This window comes from Choloepus didactylus, chromosome 11, assembly GCF_015220235.1.
Source record: "Choloepus didactylus isolate mChoDid1 chromosome 11, mChoDid1.pri, whole genome shotgun sequence".
NCBI lineage: Eukaryota > Metazoa > Chordata > Mammalia > Pilosa > Megalonychidae > Choloepus > Choloepus didactylus.
In genome coordinates, this window is record NC_051317.1 from 68514440 (window position 1) to 68530594 (window position 16155).

A 16155-nucleotide genomic window follows, 5' to 3' on the forward strand; every position below is an offset into this window, starting at 1 on the left:
AAAAGAGCCAACACTAACAAGAGTTCAGTATTGTGACCAATAATTGTCCTAGACACCATCAGAAATATCAGCTATCTGTTTTTGACAGCTTACAATGTACCAGGTACTGTGCTAAGTAATTAAGTCTTAACTTGTTTAATGCTGATGGAGGTTACTACTATTACCCTAATTTTAAAGAGGAAAAAACTAAGGTACATAAAATTAAAGTAACTTGTGTAAGGTCACACATCTAGTAAGTGACAGAGCCTGGCCGAGTTTGTACACATAACCATTATTTTATATTGTCCCTGACAATAAGCTATTAGGTCACAGGATCCCATTCACAATATTACCAAAAACCATTTCTAAAAAAACCTAGGTTTAAATCTAACAAGAAAAAAGTCAAAATTTTAAACAGTTCAAATCAAGAACAGATTGGAAGATTCAATATGATGTTGATGTCAATTCTCCATTTGTAGATTCAATGCAGTCCCAATCAAAAGTAAAACAGGAAATTTACAGAACATAAAAGATTATTCTAAAGTTTGTATGGAAGAGAAACCATGTAAGAATAGCTCTCCTCCCTACCCACAAAAAAAAAAAAAAAAAAAAAAAAAAAAAAAAAAAACTTTTGGGGGCAGAGATGGATAAGTATTGCTCTCCAAATAGCTACTACACTCTAAAACTGACAATTAAAATAGTATGGCAGTCAATTATCAATTGATTCCCATTGTTTAACTGAATATGAAGTATTTTTGCTTGCACCAAATACATTATGCCAACAATCTAAGATTTTAAAAAAATTAATGTGGGACTGGGTGGCCCCAGAAGAGAGGATCAAAATAGAGGCCAGAAACAGAACCAGATATATATAGGAATTTAGTTAATGCAAAAGATTTCATTTCAAACCAGGGTGTAAAAGAAGAATCATTTAGGCAATGCTGATGGCACTAGTGATTAGCCCTAAAAGAAAAGAAAAAAGTAAACCCCCATATCATGCCGTACTACCTGGTCATGCAAGAAGCACATCTTTGTGGACCCAGGTACCTGCTTGAAGAAGAATTGAAGAAAGTAATACAATCTCAAAGACTGAGAATTTATCCAAATCATCCAAGTAGAGATGGGACTACATAAAGATGCTATTTGGATTGTGAATCTGGCTAAAATAAATCTTTCTTTCTTCCTAGGAAGATTGGAGCAATTGTACAAACTAAAGAAACTGCATTTTCTTTGCATTTCTGAGTACAGTGAGAGATATTTGGAATGCCATTATATAAAGAAAGAAAACAAAAAGGAAAGAGAGCGAGGAGAGGGCAAAGTAAAACTGGGTCCTGGAGCAGCTGCCTCTATGTGAGGGAAAGCTGCTCTGGGTCCACTTGGAGCTTTTCCTTGGTTTCAAGATTAGTACCAAACTGATTCTTCTGTCTAAATAGTCCTCTGGCCTCACTTCATGGAATTACCTGGAAGTAGAACTGTCACTTGGTTCTCCAGTCATGTAAAGGTATCTCAAATCCAAGAATCTGTTTCAGGCACTGTGAGAGAAAAGCTAAGAGAGAGAACGTTTTTCCAGAACCCCAAAGAATAGCTATGCCATGGAATTAAAGATTCTGCCCCAGCCTCTGTCCAATAACTAATGCATGAGCACTGCAGCTTTGATTAATACTCACTAAGGTGAGGTCAGCATGGCATTGGGCTAACGACACCAAAATAAAAGACCTTCCCTGTGTTCCAGAGTCCCTGATGGGGGTAAGCAGATGAGACCACCATGGTACCCTTTTGTTCATATCTGAGCTTTTTATCTGAAGTCAGCTACAGATATTCTAGAATCCAACTCTATTTATAGATAAGAAAACTGAGATCTAAGAACAGGTTTCTCCAAGATCACAAGATCTACCTATTTTCAGGTAGAACCAAAGAGCTAACCACATGCCACCTCCAAATTTCTTGACTACCAGTATGAATATATACATGCAAAACAGTGCAACTTGCTTGAATACTCTGAGTTCCATTTCTACCTTTGTAGAAGAGACCAGCGTTTCCCAGCCTTCAGACAGCCGCTTACCACCTTCATGATTTTGCCACATCTATATCTTTACCATTATTCACATATATTTTCTTTAAATCTGCTCATTCTTTTACATAAATTAATTTAGCTTCACCCTAAGCAATAAGACTCATAAAATCATGAATGAGTTGTATATTTTTCCTAACAAAACTTTGTTAACAAAGTTAAACAAGTTTGTGATTTTTTTTGTTAGACATCTTGGAACCATTCATGACAATGTGGATTGAGATTTTCTAACAGAGGAATATAGTAGTGAACTTCTTCTAGGCAGGTTCAGAAATGAAAATGTTCTAAGCTCACTAATTTTTAAAAGGTTGCAATTTTTCTTTTTTAACCTGTAAAGTATAAGAATAGGTACTGTATACAATAATTTTTATGGTGGGGAAGTGGCAAACATAGGGAAAAATTATATTCCCTCTTTTCATTTTGAAAGGGTCAATCTCTTAGGGAAGGATGACCCACCTTGTTCAGAATGAAACACCTGAAATGAACTTAGCAATTCTAAAAGAATACAAAGTAACTGCTAGTAAGTCATCCAAATCTCCTACATTATTAATAGCAGTTAATGACACATAGACTTTCTGTTCTGGTTTGTTTCAGTTACCTTGGGGACATCTAAATGGAACTTCAAAAGTAACATGCCCATAATATCACATTTGATCTGTGGGTTGGACTGTGAGAAAATGTATAACTGATACCAACCAGTCACGTGCTTCTTTCTTACCTTCCTCCTTTCTCTTCCTTCCTTCCTTCCTTCCTTCCTTCTTTCTTTCTTTCTCTCTTTCTCTTTCTTATTCTCCTCTCTCCCCCTCCCTTCTTTCCTCCTTCCTTTCTCTTTCTCTTTTTCCCTCCCTCCATCTATCCATTCTTCCTCCTTCTCTCCCTGCTTCTTTCCCACTTCTTTCACTGTCTTCAAATCATTCAATATAAAAAAACTGAATAGCATACAGGCATTTTTATCTTTAAGTATTTATGTTATTATAGGAAAAACACCCCATATTTCCTAAACTAATGTTTAAAGCCAAAGTACATGAATATTGCATTCTGTTGCATTTTCAAATAAAATTAAGAACGAAGCTTCAAGGCAGAGAAAGTGCAATAATATTCTTTCTTCTGTATTCGTATTAGTGAAGTTATTACATTAATAAGGAAGGAAGAAAGCTGATGTGTTAAGAACAAGGTATTCCTTCATTCAACCACACACTAATTCACAGACCATCTTGAGTATGATACTCTTAAATACTCAATATTTTCCAGCAGCCAAAGTTTCAATATCTTCTTCTTCAGGCCCACAGAGGTTATCAAATTAAAGAGTAAATTTTTCTTCAAAAGAATGCAGTTCACAAATATTTGCTAACTAGAAGGTTGTGTTCTTCTGAAAGACCCTTACAAATCCCTGGAGATCAGGAAGACATTTAGGGAAATAATTCAGCTCTTGCAGGTACCCACGTTTTTTAACATCTAATACAGCAACAGAATCATCCTGAATAAGCTCAATTCCCTGAAATAGTCAAGGCAGAGTAAAAGTTGAATTTTCTCCTCCCCCTGGTTCTAGAGTTAATTATTGTTTACTGCAGTCATAATGAGGAAATCAAATAGCATTTTATCCTTTTGGTATGGAAAATAAACAAGATTTCAACTTGCATAGATATAATTTTTTAAATGTATTCTACTTTATGCAAATGAGAGGAATTAAAGTACACATTCATTAAAGCAAAAGGTAAAATAGATATAATTAGTAAATGTTTGATCCTTTAGGAAAATATTCTCCAGAGGGCTCCATTATGTCAGAAATTTCTGTGCCACAGGTTTTAAATGATTCAATTTTCCAAATATTCATTTTTGTGTACAGCATGAAGTATCAACTGAGTAAAGTTAGGCTTTAATGATCACAATTCACCCTTTTTCAATCATTTACTCTCTACTTGGCTCCCCAAATTCTATTTAAGGTGTTAGCAGATTTAGCTAGCTTGTAACAACAGAAAACTTTCAGAGTAAATGTCACAGTTTGACCCGAGTGTAATCGGTGCCTCACTTCCTCATTACGTGTTCTACTGCCCCCCGAATGGCAAATGGCAGGTACTTTGCATGAGGATATCATTATGTTGTTGGATTGCATTCCAGACAGTCTCGAAGTCTCTTTTTCATAGCTGAGTATGCCTTTCAGGACCCTCTCTTTTTGATGAGATTTTTTTCCCAGTCACCTATTTAATGATCATGGTTTGTTTCCACTTTCATATTCTCTTGGCACAAAGCCTGAGAAAACCCTGATTAAAGATCTCCATAGCCTTTCCACAACTGCCTAGGCAAAGAGGAGCTCACACACATAACTTCCTAGAAGCATCACCTTTTAGGGTCTCAGAATCAACTCTAGGCACATCGTGTGCTAGATAATCACAGCAAAGAAGTTTCACTTCTTGTGCTGTCGCTAATGTATTGGTGGTGGGGCCCTGAAGGAAGGAGTGATGTCAATGATTAGCAACGTCTGGAATGGGTACAGAAAGAGGAGAGGGATAGAGGATACATTGTTGGTATCTGTTGTCCCTGAGTTAGTGCTAATTCTTCTCTGCCTGTGCCTGTTCCCATCTCAATGCCCATAAAAGAGACACACCAAAATGAATGCAGATTTTCTTAGTGGCTTTATATTCTGGTAGAGCAACAGATCCAAAGAAACCTCATATTGTGTGCACTGCTGTCTGATGGACGTGAGGCCATGAATAAGCATGGGCAAGGCATTGAGTGATGAAAGAGAGGAGAGATTGTCGAGCCTTATTAGAGGGTGATCATGGCAATGACATCTGCTGACAGGGCTGGAAAGCTAGATAGCCCCAATAAGAAATAATAGCATGAAGAAAGTGAACTTCTGGAAGTTAATTTGCCCCAAATCACACAGCTAATGACGACGAAGGCCTGATTTCCCACTTAGCATGCTAAACTATCTCTCTATAACTGAATGTTTAAGGAATCACTCTCTTACCTTTCTTCCACTGCCATACTTAAGGACAGCTTTCTAAGGCTTAGTTCACTCCTTTGTAAAATGGGGCAATAATGCTATCTGCATTGTAGGTTTACAAGAGGCTTAACTAGAATAAATATAATATAAAGTGCCTAGTATAATCCCTGGCACACAGCTTGCCCTCGTTCAATGTTTTTTCATCTTATTGACACAATGCTCCACTTTATCTTCATGCATAGGCTCAACTTAAGTAGGAAAGTTGATTTGGCCCATATGTTTGTGAACCAAATAAACCAGAGTTTGAAAAGGAACTATTCAATCATTTAAACATCATCAAACTTGATACCAATCTCCTTGGCAGTTGCAGAAGTGGTAGATTACCCCCACGTAAGGTAGGAAGTTCAAATAAGTGGCTGTAAGTCCAAGTGAGAAATATGGTGAAGAATTTTCTGCTTCCTGCTTCCAACACCTGCTTCCTGGGGTAGGTGATACGTGGCTAAACTGAATATACCATCATTATTAGACTTTCGCCTGTGTTGTTACTGAAATGTGGTTGCTTTTTGTTCTCTTGTGTTTTAAAGAACAGGGTGCAGTATTTAAGAGTGGACCTCCTTACTAGGGTTGGAGAAAGGGAAAGTGACAGTATAATTCTGTGGTCATGAACACAGACTCCCTGCCGTAGCACTCATAAGCTCTGTAACCTTGAACAAATTACTTAACTTCTCTTAGGATCGCTGTCCTCATTTGTAGAATGTAAGAAAAATAATTCACTGAAAGCACTTTGCATCTTGCCTGGTACCTGGCAAATGCTTAATAAATCTTAGTTATTGAGGTTGTTGATAAAGAGTGAGAGAAGGGGAGGAAAATGGGAAGGAAAGAAGGAGAGGTAAAAGAAAGGAAAGGAGGAGTGAAGCTCTACGTGGCTCAGTTCTACAAATCATTTGGGACGAGAGTGCAGGATCCTTGTTGTCCAGGTTCCTGGGTTTGTGGATTCAGGGCTCAACAGCTGTCTGCTGTTCTAGGGAGGAGGGTGGGGTCACTATTTTTATAGGGCAGTTTCTTCTGAGGAGGGGTTGTATAAAAGGGAACCTCCCAATAGTGACCCTCAATTCAAATTACAGGAAAGATTTTATCATGACTATGGATGGAAGAGGAAAATGAAATGTTAGCATCTGCCCTAAGTTTAAATGCTACCACAATTAGCATATTCACTGGGGGGTCTTAGGGTTGATACTGACTCTGCAAAGGAAATGATTTCCCCAAGTCCCTAAAAACAAACAAGTGCTCCACCAACCTCCACATAGCCATCTGGGAATTATCTGGACAGAACTGAATACTTTCTGATAAATGTAGGTTTCATAAAGCTACAGAAATCTCAGGTGTTTCTCTCTATAAGTGAATATGTTTGTGCAAATCTGTCAAACAATGGACCATATTCTCTGCCCTTTTGCACAAATCTCATCTCACAAAAACACAGGGGAAAAAGTCAGATGCAAAAATAAGTCTTAAGAAAGTAACCTAACCCTTAAAAAACACCAAGAGAAAGCCTTTAAAAAGTAGAAATTATTAAATTAATATATGTATTTTTTTTTAATCATTCCTCTTTTAATACCAGTCTTTGGCAAGAGCTAAAAGATTTAATTTGAGGTTAAAAGCTGAATGGTCTGTCATCTAGGCCAAAAAGAGTAACCCTTGAACTTTCTCTGACAATATAGGATTTATGGACACTACATAAAATGGGCATTTCTAGTGCCACGCCTTGAAATTAAGGTGACTGTGCAACAGGTACAGACCTAGAGAAGTCTGTAAAAACATTCTCCAAAGTTATGTGAGCCAGATAAGACTTCAACTAGAGTGTATCTTCCTCAAGAGGAAAATATATTTTATTTCTTTTCTTTTAGGAGTATTTTTTTAATGCCTAGTTTGGGAAACAAGATATATCAAAATGAGATCCATGCCAAGAAAAAAAAAACAAAACCAAATAACCGTTTTTCTTTTTATGATTTATTTGTTTCGATCCATAGGTGGGATACTTATGCCAGAACTGATTGTTATCAGAATTCAAACTGAGCAGGTTTAGTTTCAAAGTGGACACCATGTTAAACAATGCCCTGCCAACATATTTTTTAAAGCCCCTATAGTAGTGGCAGAATATAATCAGAGATGAAGACAAATCATTAAGACAGCGAGACAATTTTATGAAATGTATATTTTTGTTTCAGCTACCAAACTCTCACAAGATTTTCATTCCTTAACAACTGACAATTTTACATTCATTCAAGAATGACGGAAAAAATCTATATTTGACTTAGCCCTCAAATTAGGTATCTCCTAAATGTACCAGCTTTTCTTTTAAGATTAAACAAATGAATCTTTCTCTCTGAAGATCTGCTTTAGGCAAATGTTATAGCTCTTTTAATATAATCAATTATTTTATAGGAAAATAGATATTCAAAATAATTTGGACTCAAAAAGTTTGCTCTTTATATGGCCAATCAAATCCTGTTTCTTGTTAGAACAAGCACTGTTGCTATCTTTTATAATGTAGAATAAGTTTTCCTATTTAAAAAAAATAGCTTGTCTAACTCATTTACTTAGAAGGAAATGACCTTCCTCAGTCTTTCATACCTACAGATTTTCTTAAACTACAGCAGAATTCTAACCCATTACCTTGGTTCCCTTTATGATCAATATGATCAGTATCCATTAACCTGGAAGGTCAGGCCTGAGGCTAATTCTTGGATTGAATTTCAACAGATGGTGAATTTGGTGTTATCCTCGGAAAAGAATCCTAGTTTATTTCAAATCCTACCACCACCACCAATTAAGAGCTTTGAACTTCTGTTGCAGGTGTTCACTAAGTGTCCACATGACTGAGTTGATCAAGCCATAGGCTCCAAGCCATAGGCTCCTTTGTTCAAACTTTGATATTTTCCTTTATTCCAATGCTCTGGGCTCAGGTTTATCCAGTTCCTAGTTTCCTCAAGATTCATTCTCTGAATTCTCAGAGACCTCTTCTGCTCCAGTTCACACAGCCTGTAGGATCCCAACCTGTCTTCTCCCAGGCTTTAGATACAGCAGATAAGGAGCACTGAGTCTTTTCTTTCATAGCACTGATCACAGATTATAAATGTATGTATCACATTCACTCCCTGCTTCCAGGCAGATTTGTACTTCATTTCTCCCAAATAAGTGTGTCCCAATTTTTCTTAAAGATATCTCAAAATCAAAAATCAGAAACTTATTCTGGGGCATAATATCACTTACCACACACACACACACAGAATTGATTTTATATCTTTTTGCTTTGAACATGGTGTAGTAATGGGTTATCTCCTGTAACCTTCTACTACTTTACTGCTCCGATGATACAGAGCAATGAAGTGAAAGAGGAGTTACGACTGTAATGTTGGATGAAAAAAGAAATAGGTGCTTAGGGCCTAAGGTGCCTAAAGTTGCCCCGAAATAGCTCTGGACAGAGTCAAAAAGAAGAAAATAGTCACTACCACTTCTTTTGGTTTATGACGACAAATGTCTGCTTCACATTGTCTCCCACCTCTAAAGGGTTCATGACATTGCCATTTCCCAAATCCTTTCATCTAATTATGCATTCTTTTCCCATTACCATCATACTTCAGCAAAGGTTTTTAACTCGCTACCCTGCCATTGTACAAAATGTTTATCCACGGTAGTAATAGATTGAATTATGTGCAACAATTTACACAAGTACGTAATATTAACTGCATTCCTGTGGGTATGAACCCATTGTAAACAGGACATCCAGAGAATGTTATTATTGGTTAAAGTGTGGCCCAATTGAATAAGGGCAGGCCTTAAACTGGATTACTGGAGGTTTTATACAGAGAACCCAGAAGTCACAGGAGCCAGAAGGAGAGGACATCACCATATGATGAGGGGCAGATGTACAAGCCAAGTTGCCCCAAGGATTACCAGCAGCCAGCCCCAGCATGTACAGACTCTGGGAGAAAACAAGTCCTGTCAATATCTTGATTTTATACTTCTTCTAGCCTCAAAACTGTGAGACAATAAATTCCCACTGTTTAAGCTAGCCCATTTTGTGGTAATGTCACAGCAGCCTGGCAAATGAAGACCTCTAATTATTGGACTTTGGTCAAACTCTTTCTCCTTCCTTCTCTATGTTTATGTTATGTCCACCAATTCATCACCTAAACAAGCTTGAAAGTCAGTTGGTCAAACCAACCTGAAAGGAAAGAAGGGTATCCCAAATTTGAGATTTTTCATTCGTTCTATATACTTTGCTGTGAAGAAAGGTTGGACGATAGGAAAATGTATATGTACCTTCTGTCATAATTTTGTGTATGTTTTTATTCAATTAGTATTCTGATGACCTCCCACCTTATCAGGGGAGCCCTGGACCAGAATGTGGTCATGTTAGATCTCCATGCCTAAAGTATGATCTATAGATATGATGATAAATAAAACACAAACAGTTCCTTCCTTTATGGAAACTACAGTCCATGGCCTTAAGTCTTGCATTCAAAATAGATAATTTCAAAGTCTACCAGGAGAGAACTAGGAGAGTTCTGTACCTGGGGTAAAATTCCCTAATTTTGCTCTGTAGCAACTATGCTGTGATTACATAGTCAATATTAAATACTATGGCCTTGAATACAGAGTTTCTTTATCCCAAAGTCAATGACATTGAGGGAGAAAAAAAGGCACCAAGAGTCATACGGCTGGTGTTCCAGTTTGGGCTGGGTAATATAGAGGTATTGAGTTTAGATTTTAGGGTCAAACAGACATAGATTAAAACCTTTGCTGTATCACACCAGTGCCAGGTGTTAATAATAGGGCAGCATAAGGGAATCCTGTATTTTATGCATGGTTTCTCTGCAAACCCACAACTTCTCTAATAAAGAAAAAAAATTTTGGCTCTGTCATTTATCATCACAGATAATTTACTCAATCTCTCTGTACTAACCAGAGTTATTCTTTGCAAACAATAGAAACAGATTATGTACAATTTAAGCTGAAAAGTGATTTAATGGAAAGGTATGTGGTTGCTCAAAGAGTCAACAAGACAGGAAATGCAGCCAAGCTCACACCTTCATAGCTGAGTAGCTAGGATACCTCTACCAGCAGCCACTGCCACCACAGGACCTTCAGGGCCGGCATCACCAGACTCTCAGTATCACTGTGAATGACTCCTAAAATCGTTCTTGTGTCTTTGTGCCACTCCCTCAAGATTATAGAGTCCTGGGCAGTGGCACCTGATTGGTCAAGCCAAGGTCACATGCTCAAGTGGTGGCAGGGTATGGAAAGAGGGCGGGCCTAGCCCAGTTAGCTTCTATAATGGGAGAACCTTGCTTTCAACAACATCACACAGTGGAAAATTCCTATAAACAGGCAAGGTGTTCAGATGCTGGGTAGTCTTTAAAAAATGGTAATGTCCCCACATTTCTTAATCAAACTTTAGTTTGCTCATCTTGAAAATGGTCATAATGCTACCTAGTCCCTTCCTCATAGGTTTGTTTCAGGGTTAGATGACATGTACATAATGTATTTCACACAGTGCCTCATACAAAGCATGCACTGGATAAATTTCAACTCTTCCTACTAATTCTAGTGACTTTGAGCAAGTCACATAGCTTTTCTGTGCCCACGCTCTCATCCATTGAAGAGAGATGACACCAGTCCCACTGGGTTAGTCAGGATAGGCTCACTGCTGAAAGCCGCAGCCTTCCCAAAATCTCGTGGATTATTTCTCATTGTCCAATGAGGGTCACTGGGATTGGAATGAGGTCCCACACTCCACTGCAGGGATTCAGGGACCTAGTCACTCCAATGGATGCTAAACACATGCAGGCATTCAGGAACCTACTCACTTTCTACCTAGTAGCTCTGCCACACACAAGGTCCTTGCATGTGTTTAGCAGAAGAGGGAAGATAGAGAGCACGGAGGATCAGGGGATACAGATCAGGCCTGGAAGTGGCACATATCACTTCTACCTATGCTCCACGGGCTGGAATTCAGTTACATGGGCTGCACCTAACCACAAGGAAGTCTGGGAAATAGCATCTAGCTGTGTGTTCAGGAGGAAATGGAAACAGTTTCATGAAACATGGCAGTCTCAGTCACACCTACGTAACACCCTCATGGGGTTGCTGAGAAGATCCCACATGTGAATGCAAATGTGATAGTGCTACAAAGAGTGACTAACACAATCAACAGATGATGGTAGTCTTGAGATTAAACCAGGGAGTTTCTGTGTACCTTAAGAAGTGCTAAAATATACAGCAGTTTTGGTGTGAAAAGAAGCCAAAATACAACCAAAAGTTCCTCCTTTCTGTAGATCAGATTTCTGAAGGTAACTAAATAAAGCTTTCTCTCTCTACCAGTGTCTTCAAAAATGGGCAACAATAGGTAAATGATCCCCCTTCCTTTTCCCATCAGCGCAGTCCATAATGGGAGAGCAGTGGAGATACTTTTTGGGAGAAAAAGAGGAGAAAAATAAATGGACAGAAAGCCATCAATTTGAGAAGTATAATTGTCAGTGCAGGAAGCAGCCTGTAACCATCACTTGGTGGTAACCAGCCTCCAGAGAAGTAATTTATTGCCAAAAGAAGATTAAAGGAGTTAATCATTATATTAACATGCATAATAACTCCAAGCACTAGTCTCAGCTTAAAATTCATTCTTAGAAAATGAAAATAATTAGGAGACCACACATTTGAAATGCACCATTTAAAAGAGAGGACAGTTATGAGGACCACAACTACAATCATGGGCCTCCTCCCATGCCAAAGATTAATACTATTCTAGTAACCCACTGAACTAACTAGATGAGAATATGGAAGGCAAATGTGTCCAAGGGCACTTTGTTATTTGCACCAGATAGATGCATTTTACACTCTGTTTTGAGTATCCACATGGCCTGTCATGAAAGACAAGGGGCCAACTATTTGCACAGGTTTCGCTACTTGAATGTTAGTGCTTTAGAAATGCTCTAAGACCTCATCAGCTTTGACTGGTAAGGAGTCCAGGCCAATTCTGATTTATCCTGCTGCCTTCCTCCCAGGAATCATCCCCTTTAGTACTCCATCCCTGCTGGCATAACTCAGGTTCTGTCTGTCCCACATTGCCTTTAATCTGAGGAGGACTTACTGTTGTCAAAATGAATGGTAGCTCCCAAGTCAAATAATCAGTTAGAACAGAGTAATCAAATTAATCAGTCAGTCAGTCGTGGGTGAGTTCAAACCATCAGAAAGTATTTAATGATAGCTCTAAAGAACTGAACTTGGGTCCTCTATTCAGAGGAGTAGGGATTGAGGCAGAAACTGCAAGGGAGAATAGAAAATCCATTCAGCTTGCTGCTTCTCCTCACTTAACAGACAGCTGCATCTTTTTTGCAGTACCAGCTGTGTCCCTGGGACACAATGATGAAGGTTGGAATAAACAGATTTGGCTGTTTTGGGCAGCTGGTCACCAGAATTATTGTAAACTCCAGCTGTGCCTGTTTGTATATATTATGTCCCCCAGAAAAAGCCATATGCTTTGATGCAATCTTGTGGGGGACAGATGTATTAGAGTTGATTAGGTTGGAACCTATTGGTTCAGTGTTTCCATGGAGATGTGACTCAATCAACTGTGGTGAGACCTTTCACTGGATTATTTCCATGGAGTTGTTGCCCCACCCATTCAGCGTGGGTCTTTATTGGGTCACTGGAGTACTTTAAAAAGAGCCACACACCCTCTCTCTCTAGCTAAGCCATCTCGGCAGGTGATCTCACTGCCCTCCCCCCTACATGGGACCTGACTCCCAGGGGTGTAAATCTCCCTGGCAATGACTCCCGGGAATGAATCTTGACCTGGCATAGTGGGATTGAGAACATCTTCTTGACCAAAAGGGGGATGTGAAATGAAATGAAATAAAGTTTCAGTGGCTGACAGAATTCAAATGGAGTCAAGAGGTCACTCTGGTGGACATTCTTATGCACTATATAGATAACGTTTTTTTAGGTTTTGGTATATTGGAATGGCTAGAAGCAAATGCCTGAAGCTGTCAAATTCCAACCCAGTAGCCTTGACTCTTGAATAAGATTGTATAACAGTGTAGCTTGGAAGGGGTAACAGTGTGATTGTGAAAACCTTGTGGATCGCAATCCCTTTATCCAGTGTATGGATGGATGAGTGGAAAAATGGGGAGAAAAACTAAATGAAAAATAGGGTGGGATGAGGGGGATAATTTGGGTGTTCTTTTTTTACTTTTATTTTTTATTCTCACTCTGATTCTTTCCAGTGTAAGGAAAATGTTCAAAACTGGATTGGAGTGATGAATGCATAACTATATGATGGTACTGTGAATAGTTGATTGGATGATTGTATGGTATGTGAATATATCTCAATAAAACTGAATTTAAAAAAAAAAAAAAGAGCCACACAGGCCCAGATGAAGAGCTGCTGCAGCTAAGACAGACATTTTGAAGACAGCTGTTGAAAGAGACACTGACATTTTGGAAAACGCCATTTTGAAACACAACCTTGGAGCAAGCAGATGCCAGCCACATGCCTTCCCAGCTAACAGAGGTTTTACGGATGCCATTGGCCATCCTTCAGCGAAGGTACCCTATTGTTGATGATTTAGCTTGGACACTATTATGGCCTTAAGACTGTAACTTTGTAACCAAATAAATCTCCTTTAAAAAAGCCAATCCATTTCTGGTGTTTTGCAAAATGGCAGCATTAGCAAACTGGAACACCAGCAAAGTGCAGGTTGTTGCCATCAATGACCCCTTCATTGACCTCAATTACATGATCTTTATGTTTCAGTATGATTCCACCCATGGCAAGTTCAATGGCACCATCAAGTCTGAGAATGGGAAGATTATCATTAATGGGAATCCCATTACTATCTTCCAGGAGCAAGACTCCACGTACAACAAATGGGGTGATACTGGTGCTGAAAATGTTGTGGAGTCCAAAAGAGTCATCCTCTCTGCCCCTTCGGCTGATGCCCTCATGTTTGTGATGGGTGTGAATCATGAAAAGTATGACAACTACTTCAAGACTGTCAGCAACGCTTCTTGCACCACCAACTGGCTGGCCCTCCTGGCCCAGGTGACCAACGACAACTTTGTTATCGTGGAGGGACTCAGGACCACCATCCACACTATCACGGCTACCCAGAAGACAGTAGAGGCAAGCTGGTCATGGGGCTGCCTAGAACATCATCCCTGCATCTACGGGTGCTGCCAAGGCTGTAGGCAAGGTCTTCCCATAGCTGAATGGGAAGCTCACTGGCATGACCTTTCATGTCCCCACCCCAATGTGTCTGTCATGGATCTGACCCGCCACCTGGAGAAAGTGGCCAAATACAATGACATCAAGAAGGTAGTGAAGCAGGCATCAGCAGCCCCCCTAAAGGGCAACCTGGGCTACGCTAAGGACCAGGTTGTCTCTTGCGACTTTAACAATGACATCTGTTCTTCCACCTTTGATACTGGGGCTGGCATTGTCCTCAATGACCACTTCATCAAGCCCATTTCCTAGTATGACAATGAATTTGACTACAGCAACAGGGTGGTAGACCTCATAGCCTACATGGCCTCCAAGGAGTAAGAGGCCCCTGGACCAGCAACCCCAGCAAGAACATGAGAGGAAGAGAGAAGGCAGTCAGCTGCTGAAGAGTCCTACCACCAACTGGACCCACCAACACTGAGAACTGCCTCTTCTCCACAGCTTCTACCCCAGAACCCTGAGGAAAGGAAGGGGCTCAGAAGAGCCCTATCTTCTCATATATCATCAGTAAAGTACACTGTACCCAGCCAAAAAAATCCATTCAACTGAAATATACAATGACAAGACTTGTTCACATAATAATAACAACTCTTTACTTCCTTTTGCAGTGTAGATTCCAGGCAGAGTGTAAAGAAAGTCGAATTCCACTGTCTCAGGTTTTCAAATTAAGAAAATAAAATAACTACTTCCCAAACCTTCATCTTCTACTTCTACTTCATCTTCTACTTCATCTTCTACTTCTTAAATTATAAGTGTTAAGAATCACACACTCTTTCAAAAGAGGGTACAAATAAACCTCATTACATATTTTTCGACTTGCGTTCTGGATTCTTCTTACTTTTCTCTCTCCCAAAAGCTACTGTAGAAAGAAAATGTAAAGGACTAGTGAGAAAAACAGCTCAGTTGGTAGCAAGTAAACCCAGTTTATTCATGACATGCTGAAACCTGTAATACTTGTCTCAGCAGTTTGCCTCAGGTTTTATATTTAACATATTCTTCATTGTGGGCAATTAATGCATATCAGTCCTAATTGTTTCCCATTTTAAGAACTTCAAATGGAAAGAAAACTGGAAAAAAAATTTTCTATGAGCAGAAAGTGAGTAGAAGTGGAACTTCCCACCTTCCCTTCATACATTTACTGACAACCACCTGACATAAGTGATAGTGATGCAATGTGGTTAGCGTGCAGTGGGGAGACAACGTGCAGTTTCATTTTTATAGTGTTGATTTGTTTGAAATGCTGACACAATCCTAGAAGTTACTACTCAAAGAAGCATAGACAACAGAGTGGTTATAGCGGTAATGAAGAGAAGACTGTGAGAAACAGACCAGTCATCATCCATTCTTTTCATATTAGCTAAAATTGGGTGTTTTCCCTTCCTGATCCCTAACATCAATGAGGAAATAGTATAAATGATAGAATGTATCCATTTGATGCTTTCTAGATATTTTATGTTCTGTAATTAGTTGATACTAATACTGGCTTGTTACTATGTCATCTGAGAGTAATGGAGAATCAAATAAATTCTTAGGAGGTTTGTTCATTCATGATATAGTGTTTAAGGTATGAGTGGCTGCTTATCATATCAAAGAATCGATTTATTCACTTACCATATGACGCGATGCAAGATGTTAAAAAGCATGTACACTGCATGTGGAAAACGACTTTTCTAGGCAATGAAATTGTGTGAATGCCACACAGTCTCACTTTATATTAAAAACAAACAAACTGGTGAAACACTTATAATTACACCATGAGGTTTTACAATCATTTTTTCAGTTTTCAGTTCTGATTTTAGGAAGTAGAGCAGAAAAAAAGAGTACACAGAGAAACTGTTCCACACCAGACAAGAAAGTCAAACGCACTGAAATTCA